This window comes from Dryobates pubescens, chromosome 7 (assembly GCF_014839835.1).
Source record: "Dryobates pubescens isolate bDryPub1 chromosome 7, bDryPub1.pri, whole genome shotgun sequence".
Lineage (NCBI taxonomy): Eukaryota > Metazoa > Chordata > Aves > Piciformes > Picidae > Dryobates > Dryobates pubescens.
Window position 1 is genome coordinate 15945213 of NC_071618.1, and position 22740 is coordinate 15967952.

A 22740-nucleotide genomic window follows, 5' to 3' on the forward strand; every position below is an offset into this window, starting at 1 on the left:
CTGCTTAGCACAGTTACAGTGCACTCATCACCCAGTCAGTATCAGCTTCCTGGCATTGCTAAGCAACATCATGCCACATTACCTCAACCGATTCAAGGGAGGGAAGTTGATTCAGAAGCCACTGAAAAAGGCAGAAACTACATAAAAATGCTTATGCAAACCTCACATACACAAGCCAAGATCCTGCACAGTCAGAGCAAAAAGCAATTTAAAAAGTGTGGGACACACACACAAGCTGAAGCAGAATTAAAAATACATCCATGTACATAAAGACAGAAGAAAAGGGGAAATGAAGCAGGGAAGAGAGGAAGCAAAACAACACTGCTGTCTCTCCTCAGGTATTCTGAGACTTGAACAATGGATTCCATCTTTTTTTCCAGGGTGTAAATGCCACAAAACCAGCCAGAAAACCATTAAAGATACAGAAGCATAAGTCTGATCCAGATCAAAAATATATCTTACACACAATTGAGGATCTTTATTACAAATATCAAAGATCAATGGCAGGAACACTTAATTTTGAAGTGCTTCAAAATATAAAAGCACATTAACAGTTCTGAACAATAAATGTCTTCTCCTTTATTCTGACCCTAAATTCTATCAATGGATTATACATTTGAACAGATGCATAACAATCCTGCTACATACACAGTCCTAAACAATTCAGAATACATTAATACACTAAACAAATCCATTATCTATGCAAAAAATTGAAAGAGTTTAACTGTATAATTTTATTTGAATTGAAATTTAAATTTGTTCTGAGTGACAAGGACCGGAAACAATTACATTCAACTACACCTTCCACAAAAATAATTAGTGCAATAAAAGTAAGATTTCATGTATGTGCGTGTATATATATAAAAATAATTATTGCCATGGCTTCTGGACATTATTAAGCCAACTAGAAGTGAGGCAGAAAGAGGTGCTCCCCATGGCCATATATTCCTGTTCTACAGCACCCCCCTCCTTTCCAGCTCCTCTTTTGCATGTAGGAAGCATTTGGGACAACAACCCAGGAGAAATAAGGTGAGTTCACCTACTCAGAAGACCCAAGGGACTATGGAGACAAATTGGCCACAACTCTCCTGAAACTCTGGAAAATGGAATATGGGAACAAGAAGATGGTACAGATGCAAGTAGACTGTCAAAACCACAGCGTCTTTAGATCAGAGTTTAGGAACAACAGCAGGCTACCAGAACTAGATGCTACTCACCAAGGAATTTTAAAGGCACTCCAGCACACAAACACAGAACTATTAACCATGCTGCCTGGTTTCCCTCTAAGGCAAACTTAAACACAATATAAAAAGCCAGGGATGTGCTGCCAATTTCAATAAAAGGACTGTGGGAACTACAGGCTGGTAGCTACAGACTCACCCCTACACTGAGAAAACTTACAAAAACTGTAGAATAAACTACCAGGCACACAAACAAATACGGTAAAGAGTCCTCATGGCTTGGCTTTTTACAACAAACTTCCCATGACATAAATGGATGTGTGGAATGCACAATATATATATAGTGTGCTTGGAACTCTAACAAACCTTTGACAATGTCCCTCACCACAGGCTTCTAAAGAAATTGAACTGTCATGGGATAAAGATGGAAGGTCCTTCTGTGAGTAACAACTGGTTAGAGGAGAAGAAACAGCACAGAAATAAATAGGCAGTTTTCACAACAGCTGTGGTTTTGCATTTATGCTACTCGATATATTCATTATTTATGTGGAAAATGGAGCAAGCAGCAGCATGATGAAGTTTGTTGGCAATTACAGAAACAGGAGAACTAACTGTGAAGAGCTGCAGATAGATTTGTCAGGTATTTATAGAGAGACAACATGAAGCAATAGCCAATATAGTGAATGGAAACCCTGAAGCCACCGCAGTTTAATTAAAGCGAGGAACCACTCACTCACAGAAGGCAATGCTCAGTGTCAGTTGAGAGAGCGGAGAACATCAGAAGTGAGCAAGTCAGGGAACACCACTATACCACTGCAAATCCTTGGTGCAGCCTAGGGCTGCTGCTCTAAGCAGTCTTCAGAGATGGATATAGCAGAACAAGAAAAGGTTCAAAGAAAGGTGACAACAGTGGGAAGTTTGGAGCAGCTTTAACCTAAGGAGAACTAAGTAAGGGCTTTTAGATTAAAAGGGGAGATGGATGACAGACATATAACCATGAATAGAGAAAGCAAATAGGAAACCATGTCGCAGAATAAATGAACTGGGCAGTATAAAATGAAGTTTATCAGGAAGGCTGTTTAAACACAAGAGGAAAAGGAGGAACTTTTTCCATTTTACATTTAATATCAAACCCATTTTCACAGGAAGTTGTGAAGGCAACATTTTAAAACAGATCAACACAGGGTTAGATGAATTTATAAAAGAAAGTCTGTCAAAGACTGTTAAAGGTACAGACATGACTTTCTTGCTCAAAGTGCTTGAACTGCAGCCTGCCAAAAGCTTTGAGGGATCACTGCACTACAACATTTTCCCAATGAGCATTACTATTGGACATAAGACAACAGGCTAAACTAGATCTCAGGCTGGAAAAATCCAGCTAAGTGGGCTAAATCCCATATTACAGGCCCAGAAATCTTCAGCAAGACGTGCAGTGCTGGGAAGCCCCATCTTTTGAGGTCCACCTCCTAAAGCATTACCTCCCCAGGCTAAGGAAACATTTGTAAGCAGCACCTGTCCATAAGACAGACAAAGATCTACTTCCTGTTGGACAGCGGCACTTGATTAAACATTTTCCTGTTACATGACCACAGCTGTGCTACATGTTTCTAGACTGGGTTAGGTGTGGCCAGCCTGTAATTCTGCCTACATTAAACAATCAGTTACCTACTCTTGTTTTGTGTCGTCCCCCCCCCCCCCCCCCAATTTGAGGTGGCTGAGCTGAACTGCAGTGCTGTGGTAGTGAATTCAAAAGTAATTTGAGAAGTTGCACAGTTTCTGAAAAGCGGTAGCAGAAGGGGATTGAGGAAGATGAAGGAGGAAGAAAGAGGCCACTCTACTTCTACAGGGATTCAGAAGCTGACCGTCAAGGGAAGGCAAGGCACTACAGACAGTATTAAAGCCTGCTCTGCCATGTCCCCTGCCACTCATGCAACTCTCCTCCCATGAGCCTCCTAAAGTGGCTGGCAGGCAAACTACAAATCCAGGATATGTCCTCTTAATAAGATGTGAGGCACTAAGATTTATGCAGCCACTCTTCATCTATGCCCACCTGCATAGCCTTACCACATTATAAATATATTTTATGCCTAGTAACGAACCTGTTGGATTTTCATCCTTTAAAAAAAAAATAAAGTGCCATTAAGAAAGTATATAAACTTTGTTTTCCTTTCAGCAACAAGTGAGCTTCCAGTGAGAATTGAATTTTCATTTCTCAGTGTCACCCATTTTTAGGTCAAATACCTACAAAATAGTGAGGCTTAGGTATGGTATTTCTCTTAGGAGACACTGATAAAGCTGAAACCCAGAAGTAAGAATCAGTCCTGTAGAAACTTCCAACATGAAATCTCTTTAAAGAGAGTAGCCTGACCAACAAGGCCTCTCTTGCCTCATGCACTCTCCCTCTGCTTGGCTCTTACACTTTTCTATTATGTTCTGCACACAGGCACACACAGTTTCACCCCCCCCCAAAAAAAAAAAAAAATCAATCAATAACCAATCTGTTCTAATTCTGCATTGGGCTCTACTGCTGTTTCAGCAGCCCTGTAACTTTTGCAGTGGGTAGTGGCTTTCCTGTTCTGCACAAATCACTCAAAGCACTGAAACTGGAGATGACCTTCATCCACTCTGCAGCTCTGACCACACAAACTTCCAAATAAACCCACGATTGGTTCCTTCTGGCTCAATAGGATAGACATGCAATGGAACAGCTGCCCACATTTTCCTTCCTGTGCTGAAGATATAACTGACGATAACTCCACATGACATGAAATACATCTGAGCAATTTGTTAAACAACAGAGCTTAGTCACTGATGTGCCTTATGGGGTTGCGTGAAGAGGTCAACTCTTCCTTGAGATATGAGAACAGCTTATCAGATGGCAGTAAGTTTGTTAGCACTTATTTTATCACCTTCTTGGTCTTACTTGTCTCGGCTCAGTGATTACCTCACAAATTTCAAGTCTGGCTCTAAGAAGACTGATTCAGTGACTCACCCCTACTTCTCCACTGCAATTTCAAAACAGCGCCACTTATCTCACTAAAGTGCAAATCCATTCAGAGGATCAACATCACATAACTGCTGCCCTACTTCTGATACTGCTGTGTTCCCACAACACTCCACCTTATCTACAATTTCTGCAAAACAGTAGAAACATTTGGACTACAGCACTAGTCTGGTTCTTGATACTTCATTTCTCTTTGCATGCTCTTGAGCTCCCACCAATTCTGAAATTGTCTTGCTCTGTTTTCAAACTGACAAAATGAGGCATGTCTCTGTGGATGTCTGACTAGCACTACTCTGTAACTTACTAGTGCTAGATACAGATTAGAATATAACCCCAGACCACTTAATGGTAGGTAATTTAATATTCTAAGGATACCTTTAGTCGACTAGTCCAATTGGACAGAGATTGGCCATTAGGAGTCCCACCCAGTTCTTTCCTATAAACACCCAGAACCACAAAACTATAGGAGTTGGAAGGGCTCTCTAGAGATCAAGTCCAAACTCTCTGCCAAAGCAGGATCACCTAGGGCAGGCTGCACAGGAACATATCCAGACAGCTTTTGAAAATCTCCAGAGAAACAGACTCCACAATCTCTCCAGGCAGCCTGTTCCAGTGCTCTGTCACCTTCGCCGCAAAAAAGTGTCTTCTTGTGTTGAGGTGGAACCTCCTGTGTTCTAGATTGTACCTATCACTATGTTCCTTGTCATATCACTGGGGACCACTGAAAAGAGACTGGCACTTTAATGTTGACACTCAGCTTCAGATATTTATAGATGTTGATAAGATCCCCTCTCAACTTTCTCTTCCCAAGGCTACACAGTCCCAGTCTGTCAGTCTTTCTTTGCAGGAGAGACGTTCAAGTCCTGCAACCATCCTCATAGCTCTCCATTGGACTCTCTCCAGCAGATCCCTGACTCTCTTGAATTGTGGGGCCCAAAATCATGCTGATTCAGTCATGAGATCCACCACCAGGTACTTTCATGGCAAGTGTAACAGATTCAGAAAAAGCAGACCTCAATAATACAATCAGCTGTTCAGTCTGACTAGTAGATATTTGAAACATATTTTACAAACCGAAGAGGCCAGTTCTTCCCTCTCGGGCCAGAGGTCAGTATTACCTTGTCCCATGCTCCCAGCACGAACTCTTCCCCTTTTGTACGATGGAAACTCAAGAAATCAGCCTTAATAACTTCCTCTGTGTTACAGGTTCTTTGAAGTTTATGTTGAGATATATTCATGTGTCATGGGTTTTTTTCAGCCCTTGAAATTCCTTGCATGTTTCCAATTTCAGCAGCTTATGATCCTTCTATTTTTCAAACAAATTTTATGAAGGAATGGAAACAATGCTGCAGCAAGATTCGTGGCTTTCTGAGACACCTCCTCACCAGCAGGAAACTTTGTCACAATGGTTCACACTTTGCCCAGTGTCAGACCCATTCCTGACAAGTTGTTTTTAATGTACTACTACCTGGAGGAGGTATTTTGGGGGTACCACACTGCCCTGCCCTCCTTTATTTCTATATACAGCATCTAGACTTTGCTCCTGTAAACTGCCAGGTGCTCCACACAGCTTATCTACAAAGTGTCTGCAATCACCCAGTCTTTCCTGTATTCAGGTTCTATTTGCAAGCCAAGCTGCTGTAGCAAAGAATGCTGTCCAGGGAAATTTTGCTAATGGTAATACCACATGCACTGTCATAAAAAGACATGGGTTTTAATATGCTGCTTTGTCTTGTTCAGGAATCAGAGTCAAGGACTCATAAAATTAAGCCAGTTCCAAGCTGTGATCTAACTGCTCAGCACAAAACTCTGTGTTCTGTCTCATAAGGTCATTGTCTTACCTAAACAAAAGGGTGCTCCTTCATTTAACCCAAATGGAAAGCTATTGTCATTCCAGTTGTCCTTGACCCACAAATCCAAGATGAGTATTTTTGGAACCACCACTAGCAGTATCATTATCCCTTCTAGACCCAGATGCAGAAAGAGGAAATGCTTAGGTTTTTGTATTGTTAAAAAGGGCAGCAGGCTTCTATGCAAAGCAGCCCATTTCTGGTGTCAAGCAGTATAAAGGTAGAATCCCAGCAAAAACTAAAAGTCTCAATAATGTAAAGTTAAGATTGGATGCAAACACAAGGCAAACAGCTGGGTGAAGGAAGAAGGGCATGAAAAAGCACTGCAAAGCTCCATGGCATCAAGGACATTTTTTTATCTTCCAACTTCACTAAGACCTGAACGTAAAACAGCCTCAGACTACAAATGGAAATGAAGCCTGAACACTGAACTAAACTCTTCAGTCTGCAAAGGAAAGTTCCAAGTATAGTCCCTTTCAATTTCTTTACACATACATGAGATTGAGCTTTCAGTCTTGCCTTGCTGAAGAAGTGTCTTTAACATTACAAGGTAATGTAGCCCTGGCTGCCAGAAAAAGTCTTCCTAGTCTCTGCAAAGAAAAATACAGTTCAGAAGCATGAAGGTTTCTACTGTTGCTTATGTAAATGGCATTTTGCTCTAACAGGTTTTTAAATAAACTGTGTGCTCCCTTCCTCAAAATACTGAGGTTATCACAACAAGGAGGCAAGTAGAAAATAAACATACCCACAACAGTTTACAGTTTCCAGGAATTGTGCTTAGGAGGATCTGCTTGTAGGTTATTTCATTCTCCCCACCACAACATGTGAAATGGCAGGAAACTCAAGTTCACATGTGTCTGGGACAGAAATCTCATCTGAAAATACAACCAACCATGCACAAAGTAGTCTACAAGGGAAAATGAGGTGAAAATCTCTGTGAGACAAAGACATTGAAAATACATCTCATAAGATGTTGAACTTCCCAGTCTAGGACTAGTATCATGAGCTTTGTTTGAAAAGAACTGATTGTTTCTGTGCAGCAAAACAAAGGAAAAACAAACAAACAAACCCCCCACCAACCAAACAACAAAACCAGACTTTCTATGTGTCTGTCCTCCATCACATTGTGTTGTAGTCTGGACCTTGACAATGTCCCTTTTGACTTGCTCTTGGGGAAGTAAAAAAAATTTAAAAATATATATATATATATAAAAAAATAAAAGTCAGCATAAAACTAAAGAAAGGATAAAACAGATAGTTTAAGTCATTCTTGGCAAGTGAATGCATTAGTAAAGACAAAGCCTTTCATATATATCCATTGATGCATTTCAAAGATCAATTTACAGTTAAAGACTACATTTAACTTTGACGTACTGTGGTCCATCCATTTCCATAACTAGCAGGTTACACAATATTTACACACTTTAAGTGTTATATACGCTCGTTTACATTAATTGCTTTTACATCTTTTGTCTTAAAATTAGCAGTGGATTGGTTTCATTATACTGAGATGCCAATTTTATTACAGCTTCCAATACACTGTGTTTGGAAGGGACTAAACTTAAACCACTAAGATGTCTTAAAAGTCACCCTAACATCATATCCAAAAACATTAAAAAACAAAACCCGCTATAAAAAGCCTTTTACCACAAGCAAGACTACCCTTTAAAACAGAACAATTTAGTATGCAATGGAGAGATTAAGATTTGGTGACTATAATTAATTTTCAATTCACTAATAATCCTATTTAATGAAATATCAATAAATTCTATTAGGTATCTCAAAACCTCTAAAACTGTGAGATACCAAATTTGCATGATGCATTCAGTTAGATATCTGGAGCTCTTTGTGTGCTTCAAGCTTTAATGCACATAATCTTAATTTTCTCCCATCTAATTATTTTGTTAATAGAATAAAATGGACAAAGAAGAAGAAAAAGCTTTCTGACTTCCTGAGCTCCCACATGAGTTCTCATTCCTGAGTTTATTTAAAACTAGATATCCTCCCTGCATCTAGCAGCTGAATTGAAAGCAAATATGTAATAGGAGAACACTTCATTTTTGAGAAGCAGAAAAGCAACTACACTTGGAAAAATTTTAAAAGCAGGACTTTATCCAGTGTAGAGACTCTAAAACAGAGATCTAAGACATTTAAAGGGTATCGCCCCTTGTGTTGCCTTATACATTTTAAACAATTGTATACAATAACTGACAATTCAAAAGGCATGGGGTTTTGACCTGTCACTGATAGTCACTGATAGTAAGTGTTTCAATAGTAGGTGCAGGTAAGGCCTTTCCAGGAGATCCAAATTCGATTTGCCAGTTTTATTCTTACCCTGCTTATCCACAGCTCTACTACTTCACATGGTCTGTACTGAACACCGCAGCCATCTCACATTACAGATCACAGGTTAACATTTCCAAGTTGTTTCTTCCACACGGAAACAATTTTACTGAAATTTCTGGTGAAATACCAGCAGATTGCTGCCAGCAATTCAGGATCTGACCTCTCATTACCACTGCAAGAAATCACATCCAAGAAGTTAAAAACTTTCTTTGCCAGTTTCTCAGTGTTTTCACAGCTCCTTATGTTCTCTCCGAACTCATGCTGCCACAGCAGGGACAACACAGCAGCCTTCAGACCACTCCAGCAGAGCCCACAGACTTTCAAGGGGCTCCAAGGAAGAACAGGCAGAGACATGGTGCGCAACAGCCATCAAGGCAGCACTCTGCCTCAATCAGGCCGTGGAGTAAGGCTATAAGTGAACATTTTGTGTTACAGGATCTCCAACACATCTATGCAAAAATAGCTCATAAAAATGCTCAAAAAGAGGGATAGCTGCCCAGCTTCAGGAAGCAATCTTACTAGTTTACACATCTAAACCTTTTTTCCGTTTATAAGGTTACTAAAGAAAATATGTCTCAATTTTTTTTATTCCCTACCTGTAGAGGCTGAATTTCAAGTTTCATGCAGCTGAAGAACACTAACTTTTCTGCTTTAGTGTGCAGGCAAGGATGCTTGCTGAGAGATGATTACCAAGAAATGAAGCAAGGAAGAAACTGGTGTTAGAAGAGAGCCCATTTACCTAATGAGAGGCATGAAAGACCTTCACCCCTACTGCCCATCCACGAAACACCACCTGGAATATTTATGACTGAAAAAAAAGTGATGTTTCTGCAGAAATCAAGAGAAGGCTGTACAGAGGCAACTTAAGGCAATTTTTTATGTACTTACACAATGGTACCAAAGAATTGATAACACCTGTATTACCAACTGCAAGTGTGTATACCTTCCCTGAAGTGTCACCCTATCTCTGGAAGGTGTGCAAGCAGCCCAGTTGCACACCAGAAAGGACCTGAAGTACTAACTACAGTAAACTAAACTTGAAATACAAACCAGCCTATTTTCTGTCCTTGCAATAATTTTTATAAGCTCTACTTGGTATTAAAGATTATAGAAACAGAATTAACTTTCTTCAGCAATTTTATCACAATACTAAAAAGTTAACACCACTCTTGATCTTTGGAGCAATGGACTACAGGGGAAAATATTTATTTTAAAACGTAAAGAAAAAGGTCACATGCAACACCACTATATGCCAGTGTCTAGAGCAAGCCATAATTCTCCCAATAAGATATTTCCAGGTCACCTCTGGCATGCTTGTGAAAACTGCAGTATTCTCAGTCCATGCAACACAGCAAGGACAGCAGGAGCATCCTATGGACAGAAGATAATCTGTTCCCACTCTTCATTTATCAGCTGTGTTCAAAGCCAAAACTTGCAGTTTCACCATTCATGTTATTGCCTGTGTTTGCTCTGATGGATTCTGGATTTCATCCCTATTTACCAGGCCTACACAGTTTTTTTCCTGTATCACTGCCTTAGAAAGTTCAGCCTCTAAGTGAATTACACTTCTTTGTTCCAAAAAATCAAGTTTAAATAAAACTGCTAGGAAAACCACTAGGGCTGTAAACTAAACAGACACACAGGTACAAAGCAAATATTTTCACCTGTATTGCAACAAAGTATGAGTTTTGCAACTACTAGCACTAGTTGCCAGTCAGTCAGAGAAAACTACATGTACAGTTGGGGAGGTTTATGGCTTGATTCTCATCCATCTGAAGTGCTTAAGAGGAATAAATGGATAGATCTTGTATGGTAATGAAAACAATGTTGGGTTTTTTTTCATAGTAAAAAAAAAAAAGTCATTTAAAAAGTCCTTATAAAGTCTTTTCCTCCCAATTAATAAATTCTAAGCATGAAGAACCAGCAGAACAGCCAAATGAAATACTGCATTAAAGGAAATAAGCAGTATTTTACCACAGCTCTCAGCTTTGCAAAGTGACTGTGACTTTTTGCACGTTCTGCAAAAATAAGATATCCCTTAGCAGCTCTCTTAATGGATTCATTCAGTGAAGAGCCTTCAAAGTTGCATTCAAATCATAATTTTTTTAAAACTAGGGGCTCTCTCAGTCAGTTAAGGAACACACACTGCCAGGCAGCAGAGAACCTCTGTTAATGGATGTATGGCATAGTGGCACCTTACTGAATTCCTGCAGCAAATTCAGGCTTGCTTGAAGTGTCTTAGAATGATCAGAAATATATAAACACACTCCTTATTAAAAGACAGTTTTTAAAAGAAAAGGTTACAGTTTAAAGCTTTCATATCTAACATGCTTTTAGCATCTCACTCAACAGAATTCACTCTTTAATAACATTTTGGTGGTTTACTCCCATTTTTTTTTGTCTCTATCATACCTAAGAAATTCCAAGACACACTTCTGTTATCATCTTTCAGCTCAAAAACCAGACATAATAACCAAAATAGGACATCATGCCTTACTAACATAGATAAAAAAACTATGTATATGGTAAAAAGGGGAACCTTGAGGCTATTAATCACAACCTGCTTTAGCTCTGCTTAAAAATAATAATTACATTTTAAGGGAAAAAATGTATAGAATATTTTATACAATATGGAAGACAGCAGTTAGAGAAGAACTATTAAAATTCAGAAGCACAGCGACTAATAGAGCTACTGGTCCAATAACTAGGTTACACATGATCTTTCTGGAAAGCCAGCTGCCATGAAGAAAAACCCCTACACAGCCTTTCTGAAAGGGCTCTAGCCCACAGGTTAGCTCTGTACTGGCACTGAAAAACCTGGAGTAGAACAAAAGCTTCCCAGAGAACCAAGGAGATTGCCACAGTAAAGGGACAAGGGAACAAACCATCTGCAAGATCACCAAGTGTAGAAGGATGTGGTCTTCAAGTTGAGTAGGAAGTTTAAAGATTGAGGAAGAACTAGAACAGTTTTACACAGGCCAGTTTACCAGCAGGAAGTATGCCCAATTGAAGGATTGTAAACTATAAAGCAGATTTTTTTCTTCTTCTTCTTCTTCTTTTAATTGAAGCACTGGTATTTCAGACATCTGAAAGCTGCCTGCACAAAAACATCAGTTCTTATAAGGAACACCCTTGAATCAGACTATGGGTACTGAAAAGGCAATTTAGGATCATTGCCAGGATTCCTACGAACACTGGCTCAAGCCTGTAGTTACCTAAATCTTGTCCTTCAGTCAACCAGTGAAAATACAGGTCTGCAAGCAATAGAAACAACAGGAACCTCACACTACAAATTACCGAACATAAACTGAAGCAGGTAACATCAAGCATAATTATCAGTCAGCTTTTATGACCATGTCCATTATATAGTAAAAGATATATGTTTATTGTTCAAGATGTCTAATCTGTTAAGTGACAAAAATGATACTGACCTGTAAATTCAATTTAAAAAAAAAAAAGGAACAAAAACAAGAGATGCTTTCTCTTAGTAGAATAATGACTGAATAAAATAAATCAGGAACACTAATAGTCAGATACTCTTAATAGTTGATAACTGACTCGTTATCATTGCATTGCTCTTGAAGATCTCCATTTCTTAATCTACACACACACAAAGTGTATGTAGAATTTACATGACAGAGCACAGAATTTAAAAACCATTTCAAATTTGAATCTTGTGATGATCACAAAGAAAATCTTTAGCTGATGGTATTTTGCCAGAGGGGAGAAGGGGAAAGAGCCTCTAACAAATCCATCAAGATAACTGTCCAACACTCGGCTTGCCATTTGCAGTGTCTCTAAATCAAACCAGTCATATCACAAAATCTGTTGCAGCATTTAAAGGCTTCATGCCAAAAAAAATAAAAATAAATAAATTTAGCTTTATTGGACCTTCAAAACCCCAGAGGAGGCTCCAAAAATTTGCTTTCTTTCCTTATTGTTAAGCAAGCTGCAGGACTAATGGAAAAACAGTATTACTCAACATTTACATCTTGTTGAATATGCAAATGAGAAGTTAACAAGTTCTGGGACTCTATACCAGCAACAGTTTTGGCTATAAGTATTACTGAAACTTTTCAAAGCATAAGCAGTGCATGCTTCCATCACATTTAATTTACCAGTGGAAGAGATAAATACAAATATCACAGATAAATAGTACAGAATGCTGTCACACATAGTACCTGCATTTAAAAAGAGACTGGGAAATAAAAACATGCACAGAATTCAAGAAAGAAAAACAAGTAAATATTGTAGACCAAAACAAAAAATGGGGGGAGAAGGGGGGAGTGTAACAACAACAGCAATCTAGCCATGTTTGGAGAACCAAATAGTTCTTACTACCTGAAAACCTGATAAAAGCAGCATCTGGAACAGCCTACCCTCATTAAAGGAATGATTCCGACTCCTTGTCCTTCATTTCAGGAAGAAAATCCATACATTCATTAATTTCTAGTGATTAACCACATTTCCATAACCTCAGTCTCGCAACATTAACAGTACTGTTCGGTTTATTTTTTCTCATTAAAACTAAGACAATAGGAATGGTTCTTCCTAGCACTGCCAACAGCTGCACAAATTATATGCACAAATAGAATTACAGAACTTTGATCTATACCATGTTTTTCTCTCACCCTGAAAGAAATTTAGCCCTATTAGTGAATTAGAAAAAAATAAATCCCCAAAACATACATTCTCCTAAAACACCAACAACATATGCCTATAGGAATTTCAAGGATGAGAAAGGAGGGGGAAATAAAGGTTAGAAAAAGAGGCATAAAGAAATGGGTTTCTGTTCTTCCCTCTAAGACAAACTAATTGTGTATTGAGAACAGCTAAGCCACAACGTTCCATGCATTCAAAGGTCAAGACCACACTAAGAGCCACAATGCAAATGTGGTCATGTCTGGTGACCAACAGAGCTAATAAAAACTGCTTTCCACCCAACTGATGCTCGGCCCTCAGCCCCTGCATGACAAAAAGCCAGCTGCTGCATGGTTCAGTCCACCACACACCTCCCATCCTGCCAGCCTTCCTGAACCTTCTCTCAACACTGTCATATTTACTCACTGCTAATTAGATGGCACGAGGCTGCATTTGCTGTGAGTAGTACCTATGTGACTGCCCAGCCAACGCTTGTGCTGATCAGGCAGCTGACAGGCAATGCAAATGACCTCTAGCAACAGCTGCGGTTATTTGAGTCTCTCCTCTATCAAGCACTTATTTTTTAATGAAGCTTCATTGTTTATCTAATATGGCTGGAGATGCCCAACAGTTTACAAAGGAATAGACAGAGAATAGTCAGAAACACGAGGCAGCATTACTATCGATGCCTTAATTGCAAATAATAGTGGGAAGGTGGGGGAAGAGAGAGATGGAAAAATCTGCCCAACTTCTCTCCTACAGCTGGATTAGAACTTCCAACTTGCAAGTTTTAGGCAATCTATATCCTTGGAATTGTGCCATTTGTGACTTATCTCAAAATTCAAATATTATTAGTAAACACAGAGCTGTGAGCAGCACCTAATTAGGATGCCTTTACAAACCTTTTTTTATATTCAAACGGCAAAGTCACTTGCCCTTCTCTCCACTGCAATACTACCACACCATCTGTTTTGGTTTTGCCTTATCTATTTATTTGCTACTGAGGCACTTTGAGGATATTTTCTGCTAGCATGACTGTGCATTCTAGGTATCTTTTCCTTTTTGCTTGCTTTATGTCACTTTTCATGGTGTTCAGTATTTTTCATAGCACTGAAAATCATGGTCAACATTTCAAAGCACACAGGAGGGAAAAAACGGTGCTCTGCACCAAAGTATTAAACAATTTTATTTTCCACATCACACCAGTTACTCCAGCTAAACTTCAAGAAATGGCTGATGAACTACACAGGTTACAACTGCACAACCATACAGCTGATGAGCCTACACACACAGACTGATGGCTTTGTTTAAAAAGAAGCAAAACAATTGAATGTTTAGTATGTTAAAATGGCAAACATTAATGGTTTCAGTCTAACACATAAAATGCAAAATGGATTTTTAGAAGGAATTGCCACAAAGGTAAGAAAAGAGATGAGATCTTCAAATAAAAAGAATGTCTATTACCTTAAAGGTGGCTAATCTTACAGATTCCCCCAAAATAAGTATAACTTCTGTGATGCACAACTAGGTACATAAAGTTACATACTCTCTGAAAGTAACTGCAACTGAATCTCTCCTCCCCATTCTCCTTTTAATATTTTTGATATTTTTATAAGGGCCTTAATACTAACCAGTCTGGAAAACAGGAAACTCCTGAAACAAAACATCACAACTACTGCAGATCTTTACTTTCACAAGAGCTTTACTGTCCTTTTCAGCCTTAATGTTTGAGAAAATAACCTCAGGCAGGACAAATTAAATAAAGCACACTTCTCCTTAATCTGATAGAGACACTACTATTACGCACCACAGCGATAGCTGGCCACAGACTCCTCAGTTGCAATCATTGTTATTGCAATCATAAGACTGCAGAGAATTAACAAGATAGAATCAAATGAATTTCAGTCTAACGGTAAGCCATAAGCAGCAGCAAACTCCAGGACCATTCAAGAAATCAAAGAAACGACCAAAGGCAAAAATCCACAACCTCCAAAAGACACCCATCACCCCCTCCAATAATTTTTAGGAAGATCAAGGTAGCCAGGGAAATGCTTCAAGTTCACATGATGCCACCTGTGCTCCCACAGCCGCTGCATGATGGGAAGCCCTGTTCCAATTGAACAGCAATATCACCACGTCATCTTTTTCTCTTAAAAGAGTGTGTGGGGTTAAGCTTTATTTTCATTTATTTAACAATGCAAGGGAAAACACCTCCTATACAAGTAACATGAAAGCCTGCTCAGCATTCTTGCCTGCCTTTGTGCTATCCTATATTTTAAACCCATCTTGGTGGAAAAAGGCAAATACCAAAGACTTACTTGCCACTTCATATAAATTTCTAGTAACCTTCCCCTCCCCTGAACTTTCAGGCCAAAAATCAATGCCACACAAACCTGCTGAACAGGAAGCCTAATTATTCTAACATGTGCAACCGAAGCGATAGGGAGTTTCACAGTAAAACTGATAAGGAGAGACATAAAAGACTAATGAGGAGGCTGCTGGTACTCCATTGCTGGGCTAGCAAAGGTCCCCACAGAGCACCTTTGGTATTGTTCAGTGGGGAGATGGAGGCTGGGACATGTCCAAAAATAACAAGAGATAGAAGAAATGAACAATGCCTGCAGCTCAAACACTTAATCCAGGCCCAGAAAAAAAAAATATTTGAAAGAGTATAACCAACAGAAAATCTCATGATGCACAGCAAAAAGAGACAATTAAATGTACACAGGTTACTGAGCAGCTAGATTCTTTGTGACACATCATTTGCTATTTGAATAAACTGACAAATGTCTTCTTAGCCTGCACCCATGGTGCAGGTGACTGAAAACAAGTGTCCTCGATTAAGGAGATGCAGTCATCAGTATTGTTAGCAGCCAGTGATGAAACAACTCGTCCTGCAGTAATCACCAGTGAAAGATACAGAAAGGCCAAGAGTAGCCAGCAGAAGCAGCACACACAAACCAGAGAAGGAAGCATCCAACAATACCAACTTTCCCCTATCACTACTAGATTTTCCAGTTTACTGCTACATCACCTTCCGATCGACAGACAACAGTGCTCTTCCCTAGCAATGTTTTGTACAAGACAATCCAGGGATCTGAGCAGCCTGTCCCAGAGGCAGCAATTCCACATCCTCTATGGAAATAGTTTATTGCCTGCACTCAAAGGCAGTTGTTTCAAGCAGGGGTGACTTGCTACTAATGTCTCTGTTCTGAAACTCACATCTTTTCCTCAGAAAAATCGTCCATGTCCTCTCCCACTGCAGAACTTCTACTTTGTGTATTATAGAAATAGATGCTTTGGGACGATCTATACCTTCAGGGAGGAGGGGAAGATCCCCTTTGGTTCCACAATTCCTGTTTTTCACTTCTGTGTTAACATACCCAATGAGGGAGAGAGCTTGAAATGGCACTTTACAGAGCTTTACAAGACAGGAGATTCATATGTGAAATTGGATGCAAAGAGTCTCTTAACATACTTTCACTGTGGTAAATTCAGTCACCCTGCAAAGTCTGAGCAATTAACTTGCCCCCCCTGAGTCAGCTTATTTGGAAAGAAACTGGGATTGAAATCACTGTTAGTATTTGTCATTTGAGGAATCTTGCACGATGGGACAGCAACCCCCAGCACTGCTGCCAAGGTAGCAAAGTTAAAAAAATATTGTAATGGCAAGCAACAGAGCCCTTTAAGTAAGGCATCACCAGCAACAGAACCAGCAACACCATCTCAGAGACATGGCCTCCCACCTTTCAGTGGGTTTTAACACCACACCCAATTTATAACCTGGGAAAGAAAACACAGTCTGGAAATACCATCCTTACCTTGTACTTCAGTACCACCCAGCTTCCCAACTATTCCTCATGCCTAGAAACAAATGTACGTTGTCCAGAAATCTATAACCCTCACTATCCAGATTTCATGCCCCGAGAAAGTTCTTTTCTCCATGCTATACAGCAACACAAAACCAGATATACTGTACAGACTTTACTGCATAACATTTAAGGACACACTGCAAAAATCAAAGTTCCCTCTGAGGTCAACAGAAAATGGAACTTTAGCACCTCTGTGAACTTAACCAACAAAGCTTCATTTTATTTGAGTACCAACTAACAGAGCCACCATTCTTTTTTTTTTCTTGAACTCCTTTTTGACAAGCAAACATTAAAAACTAATGTCCCTCATTTATACTTCCAAGCTAAAAAAAAAATATTTTTTTTTAAAAAAAAATCAACAAAACCATAGTTCCATACCCTGTTCCTCAAATCCTCCAAAAGGCATATCCTGTTTTCACTTCTCATAATATTTAATGAAGTGTACTTCATTAGTGACCAGGCTAAAAATCTTACCATGCTGAAATGGATTGCAAATGAGACAGCACCCACATCTGATAAAGACTGACCTATTTGTCTGATTTGCCTCCATTTCTGCAGGCCAAATTTACTGACATTTTGCACACAGTCAAAGCTGACTGAGCTTAATGACCTTTTATAACTCTGTAATTCATGTTCTGTGCCTTTACAACCCAAAAAACAAGTAGCACCTTTACTCTGCCCAATTCAAGCAATCCATCGGTAAACTACTTCACCAACCACTCAGTACCTACCAGTCAGAAAAGTACCCACAAAAAAAGAAAAGTACACAAACTGCAACCTTTCAAAGCAATGAAACTGAGTTTGGAAAGGTTCTCTCAAAATAAACATGCCAATTTCTAAAAGAGGAAACAGAAAATGCAGGGCAAGTTGGTAGACCCAAGTTGAAGAGACAGCATTTTTATCATGCTTTTCTAAAAAAGACAATATAAAATAAGGACCCTGGCACAGACAAGCATGATGGGGAAAAATAAAATCCACAAGCAGTGGGAAAAAACCAAAACCAAAAACAACAAAAAAACCCATCAACCAAAAAAAAGAAACCCAAGCCAACAAATTTAGTCCCTCTCACTAACATCACAGCACAGTATGGAAAGTATCATGCAAATACATCGATTCTGCACTAGAATGTAACCAATATAAATAATACTGAGGTTTAATCAGCATTTTCGACCCCAGTCATGAACGTAAGTTTAAAAAGTTGAGTAGAGTCAATTCTCTTGAAGTTCTGAATCCAGATCACTGTTGCAGTCAGCACAACAGAGAATTGCATTTCCCCAAGTGGAGTGGAGGACAAAGTTAGAGCACAGACCTGCACTTCAAATTCCAGTTTCAGGAAAGAGGGGTGGACAACCACTAACAACCAGAGAAGATGCAACACTGTTCTCTACACAGTTTTCCACCTTGCAAAACCTGAGGAGACACACCCAGCCAGTGACATGCCAACTGGCATCCTTGAAATTTCTCTGCCTACCAGGCAACCTGCCACTGCAAACACTGCAAGAACACAGTCCCATGGACCATCTTGCTCAGCTTTGTAGCCTAGCAGATCTCAGTTTGGAAGTCACTGCACTAGTCAGTGCCTGAGAGCAAGCCAAAGACTTAATGCAAAGATATTTCAAACCAGAGAAGCATTTCTTCTGCCTAGCTCCATCACCAAGCAGACATAAGCAGCCTCATACACATCAGTGTCAACGGTTTTTGTATTTTTGTAAAGAGTTGCTGATCATATATCAATTGCTTAAGTGAAAGACTGAACTTTTTCCTAAGTCAAATTAATCTAAAAACATCAGGGAAATTTTACTGAACAGCTCTACAAATTCATAATTCTCTACCTAAATTTCAATGCAGAAATACATCTCCTAAAGAATGTCATCTCCTTTTCTATTTCTTTCCAAGCTACGGCATTTAAGTGGTGTTTTCCCTTTGGTCATTTATCACCCACAGTTTTCTTTCCAAAAGTTTGTAACAAGTGGCCTGCTTTAAGATATCGATTACAAAATGACTAATGAACTGTGTCAACCTGGAGAATTAAAAAAAAAGAATTCCTATTTGAAGTCCAGACATTAAATAAAACTCAGGCTTCGGTATTACACGTTTAATCTCTTACCAACTTTTGACATTTTGAAGGCCTGTGAGTTAACCATTCTGCATGCTTTTCTAGTTTGTTTGTTCAAGAGAACAGTGCAAATAAAAAAACCCCACAACACTATTTCATTGGCTATACAGAAGATACTGCAAAAAAGGAGTGCATACAGCTTTCTAGCCCCTTCCTGTGATGATGACAGTTGGCCCCACTGTCAACTATCCCTTCCCCTCATCTTTGTTATTTGCAAAGGAGAGAAAAGAGATGCTATCCAATCTTAGAGCAAAGTAATACCTAAAGGAATAAAGCTCTGAATTAGAAGGTAAAACCGTTAAGCAGGAACCCTGAGCCACAGAACTGGTACACTTTGCTCAGCACCTGACATTTCTGGTACCAGGAAAGGGCAAAGGGGGAAGGCAGGCACCTGGCTTCATTAGCAGCCCAGCCCTTAAATACGGCTTACCAGTAAGGTGCACACCGGGGTAACTACAAGCCCCAGGATGCAATGTTGCAGGTACAGCAGGCAACTCCTGTCCTGTTGTATCAGCCAGAGCACAGCTTCAAGACCCCGGCAGGTCGGACACGTGAGGCATAGCTAAGAGGATTTTGTACTTTCTTGGTACGCAGGCCCATTTCTAAAAGGCTCAGATCTGCTAATTAGCTGGATACTGCAATCCTCACTTAAACATCCATTAGTAAGGGAAGGGGGACTCTTAAATGAAGAGAACTGCATCTCTTCGTGTCTGGACTCCTTCAGAATTTTATTTTTGTTAGCCTGATGCCAACATCAGCTGCTTGCTGTAAATACACACTGGAAGCAATACATGGAGCAAGAGTCAAAGTATCGAGAGATAGAAATAATAAAACATCTGAGTGATGCTGTTCCTTCAGAGCAATCATCTTCCCACTCTCCAGGGACAAATCTCTTTGAAGGAAACCCTGGTAAGAAGTCTGTGACCAAAAAAGATATGTTATGCATTTCATTTATTTCATGCCAGCAATCAAGCAAATCCGGCAACTTAAAAAACCAAAATCCCACGCCCTCCCCAGAGTTTCTGTCTGCTTTAAAAAAGAAAAGCAACTGAATTACAAAAGATAAGGCCTACTACATATGAGCTCCCACTCTGAAAATAAACTTCTGTTTACTCAAAACTTTCCCCAGCGGTTCATGCCGGGTTGAGGCCGATCACGCCGAAGAGCGACAAAGACTCTGTTTTGAAAGCGGCGAACTTTTCAGCTCTGGCACAGACGAGGCGATGTCAGGGGCGTCGAGGGAACCAGGCCGAAGTCACCTCGGCTCACCCCTGGGTGTGAAGGCGGAAGGTGCACCAGGCCCGGGCGGCGACTGTTACAGCCGCCCAGGGAACGCGGGGAGCAGCGGCGGCCGGGATCGAGCGGGAAGCCAGCGCCCATAACGACCGCCGCCCGGGCTGGGCCGTCCCGGGCCGTCCCGTCCCGTACTCCCCGAGCCGCCCTGGGGCCGAGGCGAGGCGCGGAGCGAGGCGCTGCCCTCGCACGCCCCCCTGGAGCGCCGCCTCCCCGCCGGTTCCCGGCCTGAGCTAAACCTCTTCTCCGGCCAACGGGGACGTCCCTATCTCCAACTCCACCCGTCACCGAGCGCCCCTTCAAGGGCTCCCGACCCGCCGCCCGGCAACCGCTGCAGGGACGCCCCGGCGGTGGGGCCGAGTTCCAGCCCGGGGGCAAAACAAAAGACACCAACTTGAGCGGCCGCCCTCACTGCCGCCCGGAATGAGCCCGGCCACGGTGCCCTGGGGGAAGCTGAGGAGAGAAGGCGGTGCGGACGCTGCCCGCTGCGGTGCCGCCCCGCGGATTATCCGCGGTAATGGGATTAAGCGGGGTTGAGTGGCGCCCGCGGGATGTCCGCCGGGCAGCGCGGCCTCGCGTCTGTCACCTCCCGGGGACACAGCGGTGGTGCCGGGGCCGGCGCGGACGTTGCTCTCGACCGCCGGCTCCCGCACGCCCTCGCAGCCCCGCGGGCGGGTCGCGCCGCGTGCCCCGCAGCCCTCACCGCGGTACCCGGCGGGGCAAGCGCCACCCGCTGCCGCTCCCGCCCGGCCCCATTGTTTCGCCGTGCCGTCCTTACCATGCGCGGGGCTGGGGCTGCACGGGCTCCCGCTGGCTGTCCTCGCTGCGGCTGGAGCAGGGGCAGTAGCGTTTGGCCGCCGGAGCTCCGAGCCATTAAAAGCTCTGCGGGGAGGAGAAGGAGAAGGCGGCGGCAGAAGTGGTAGCGGCGGCGGGTGGAGGAGGATAGCAGGGGGTTCGCAGGAGCAGGGTCGCCATGTCGGGCTTTGCAGTGGGGTGAGCCCACTGGGCTGGGCGCTGAGGAGAAAGGGGTAGGCGGTAACGGAGATGAGGGTCCCTGCTGCCTCCTGCAGACCAGGGGAGCGGGAACTGGCCGCCGCTCACGGCGCTAACGCGGCTGCACCTCCCCTAACCCTGCCCCCTCCCGGAGGGGGAGCTGCCGGCGGTAGGAGATGACCGAGAGCCCCCTCCAGCGTTCACCGGCGGCGGCGGCTCGCCATGGCTGCTCGGCTCAGCGCTGTCGGCGGCGGAGGCAGCGCGGTGCCCGTCTCGGCGGTGCCGCCCGGCCGCAGGTACAGGGCAGCCCGTCGAGAGGAGAGGAGAAGAAGCAGCGACCACCACCTTGAGCTGCTGAGGCTCTGGAAGGTGCTCCAGACCCTCTCCCAAGCAGCGCCCAGGTGGCCGCGGCGTAAGGGAAGGGTTAAGCTAGACTGCAGTCCCGCACCTGAGGGGCGGAGGGTGGCACCGAGGAGTGAGGCAGCTCGTGAGAGTGACGGGACTTCCCTGCCCGCCTCGACCTGCTGACCTGGGCCGAGGGGGAGCAGTGGCCTTGCGCGGTCGCTGCCGTTTACTGTGGGTTTGGCTTACCATCCGATGCAGGTGCCTTCAGAGGCAAGGGCACGCCGCAGGAAGATTATCCCCTGCTGCCCTTGGAGAGGGAACTGGTTCATTCATCAGCAGCTGAGAGGCTGTTAAACTAGGTGGCTCGTTTGCGAGGAACCAGGACACTGCCCAAAGGGGTTTGTGCAAACCCCTTAATACCCCAGTCTTTCTGCTCACCTCAGGAAGCAGTGGAAAACAGATCAGCGCTTGATTCACCAAGAGGTATTGTCCTCACAATCAATGCTTGATTCATCATGAGATATCCCTCAACATGCATGATACTCCCCAAGTGATTGCCTGAGATGCCAGAGAAACCAAAAGTGTATGAGTAGTGTATTCGCATTTATGCTTACTAGTTGGTCATCTGTATTTTCTTCCATGTTAGGCCACCACAGATCACAGCACTGAAGATTTTAACGCGCAGTAGCAATCGGGGCTTCAAGTGCTGTCTCTCAAAAGAGCCTCTACTCCAGTATGTCAGCAGAAAGGAGACCACCAGGAAAAGGCCAGGGCTGGCAAGTGTCTTTTTTCCACAGGCCCTACACAGTGCCTTAGGGAAGAATTGGAGCTACAGCAGAAAGGCTGACACACCTAGGACCAGTGTAGTTGTCTGCACACAGCAGCTCTTAAAACACCACTGTCCAGTTGGCTGGCATAACCAATGGCCTTGCTTAATCTCTAAAAGACAAATTCCTTTGCTGTCAACAGTGATACATCTAGGCATGAACACCTCACTGCAAATACCTTAGTGCGTATGTCAACCAAGACAGTGAAATCAAGAGAACTTTGTCAACCCTGAAACCTTAACCAAAGTATATGTGTTACTGACCAAAAGGCT

General features: G+C 42.2%; 1 protein-coding gene across 7 annotated transcripts in view; it reads right to left on the minus strand.

Moving 5' to 3' along the window:
• FARP1 (FERM, ARH/RhoGEF and pleckstrin domain protein 1) overlaps positions 1–21416 on the minus strand; it is a 229720-nt gene extending 208304 nt beyond the window's left edge. For all 7 annotated transcript variants that reach the window (XM_054162933.1, XM_054162932.1, XM_054162930.1 and 4 more), the window contains exon 1: positions 21082–21416. The gene's annotated coding sequence lies outside the window, so the exon portion shown is untranslated. The remainder of the gene's footprint in view (positions 1–21081) is intronic.
• Between the last annotated feature and the right edge of the window lie 1324 nt (positions 21417–22740).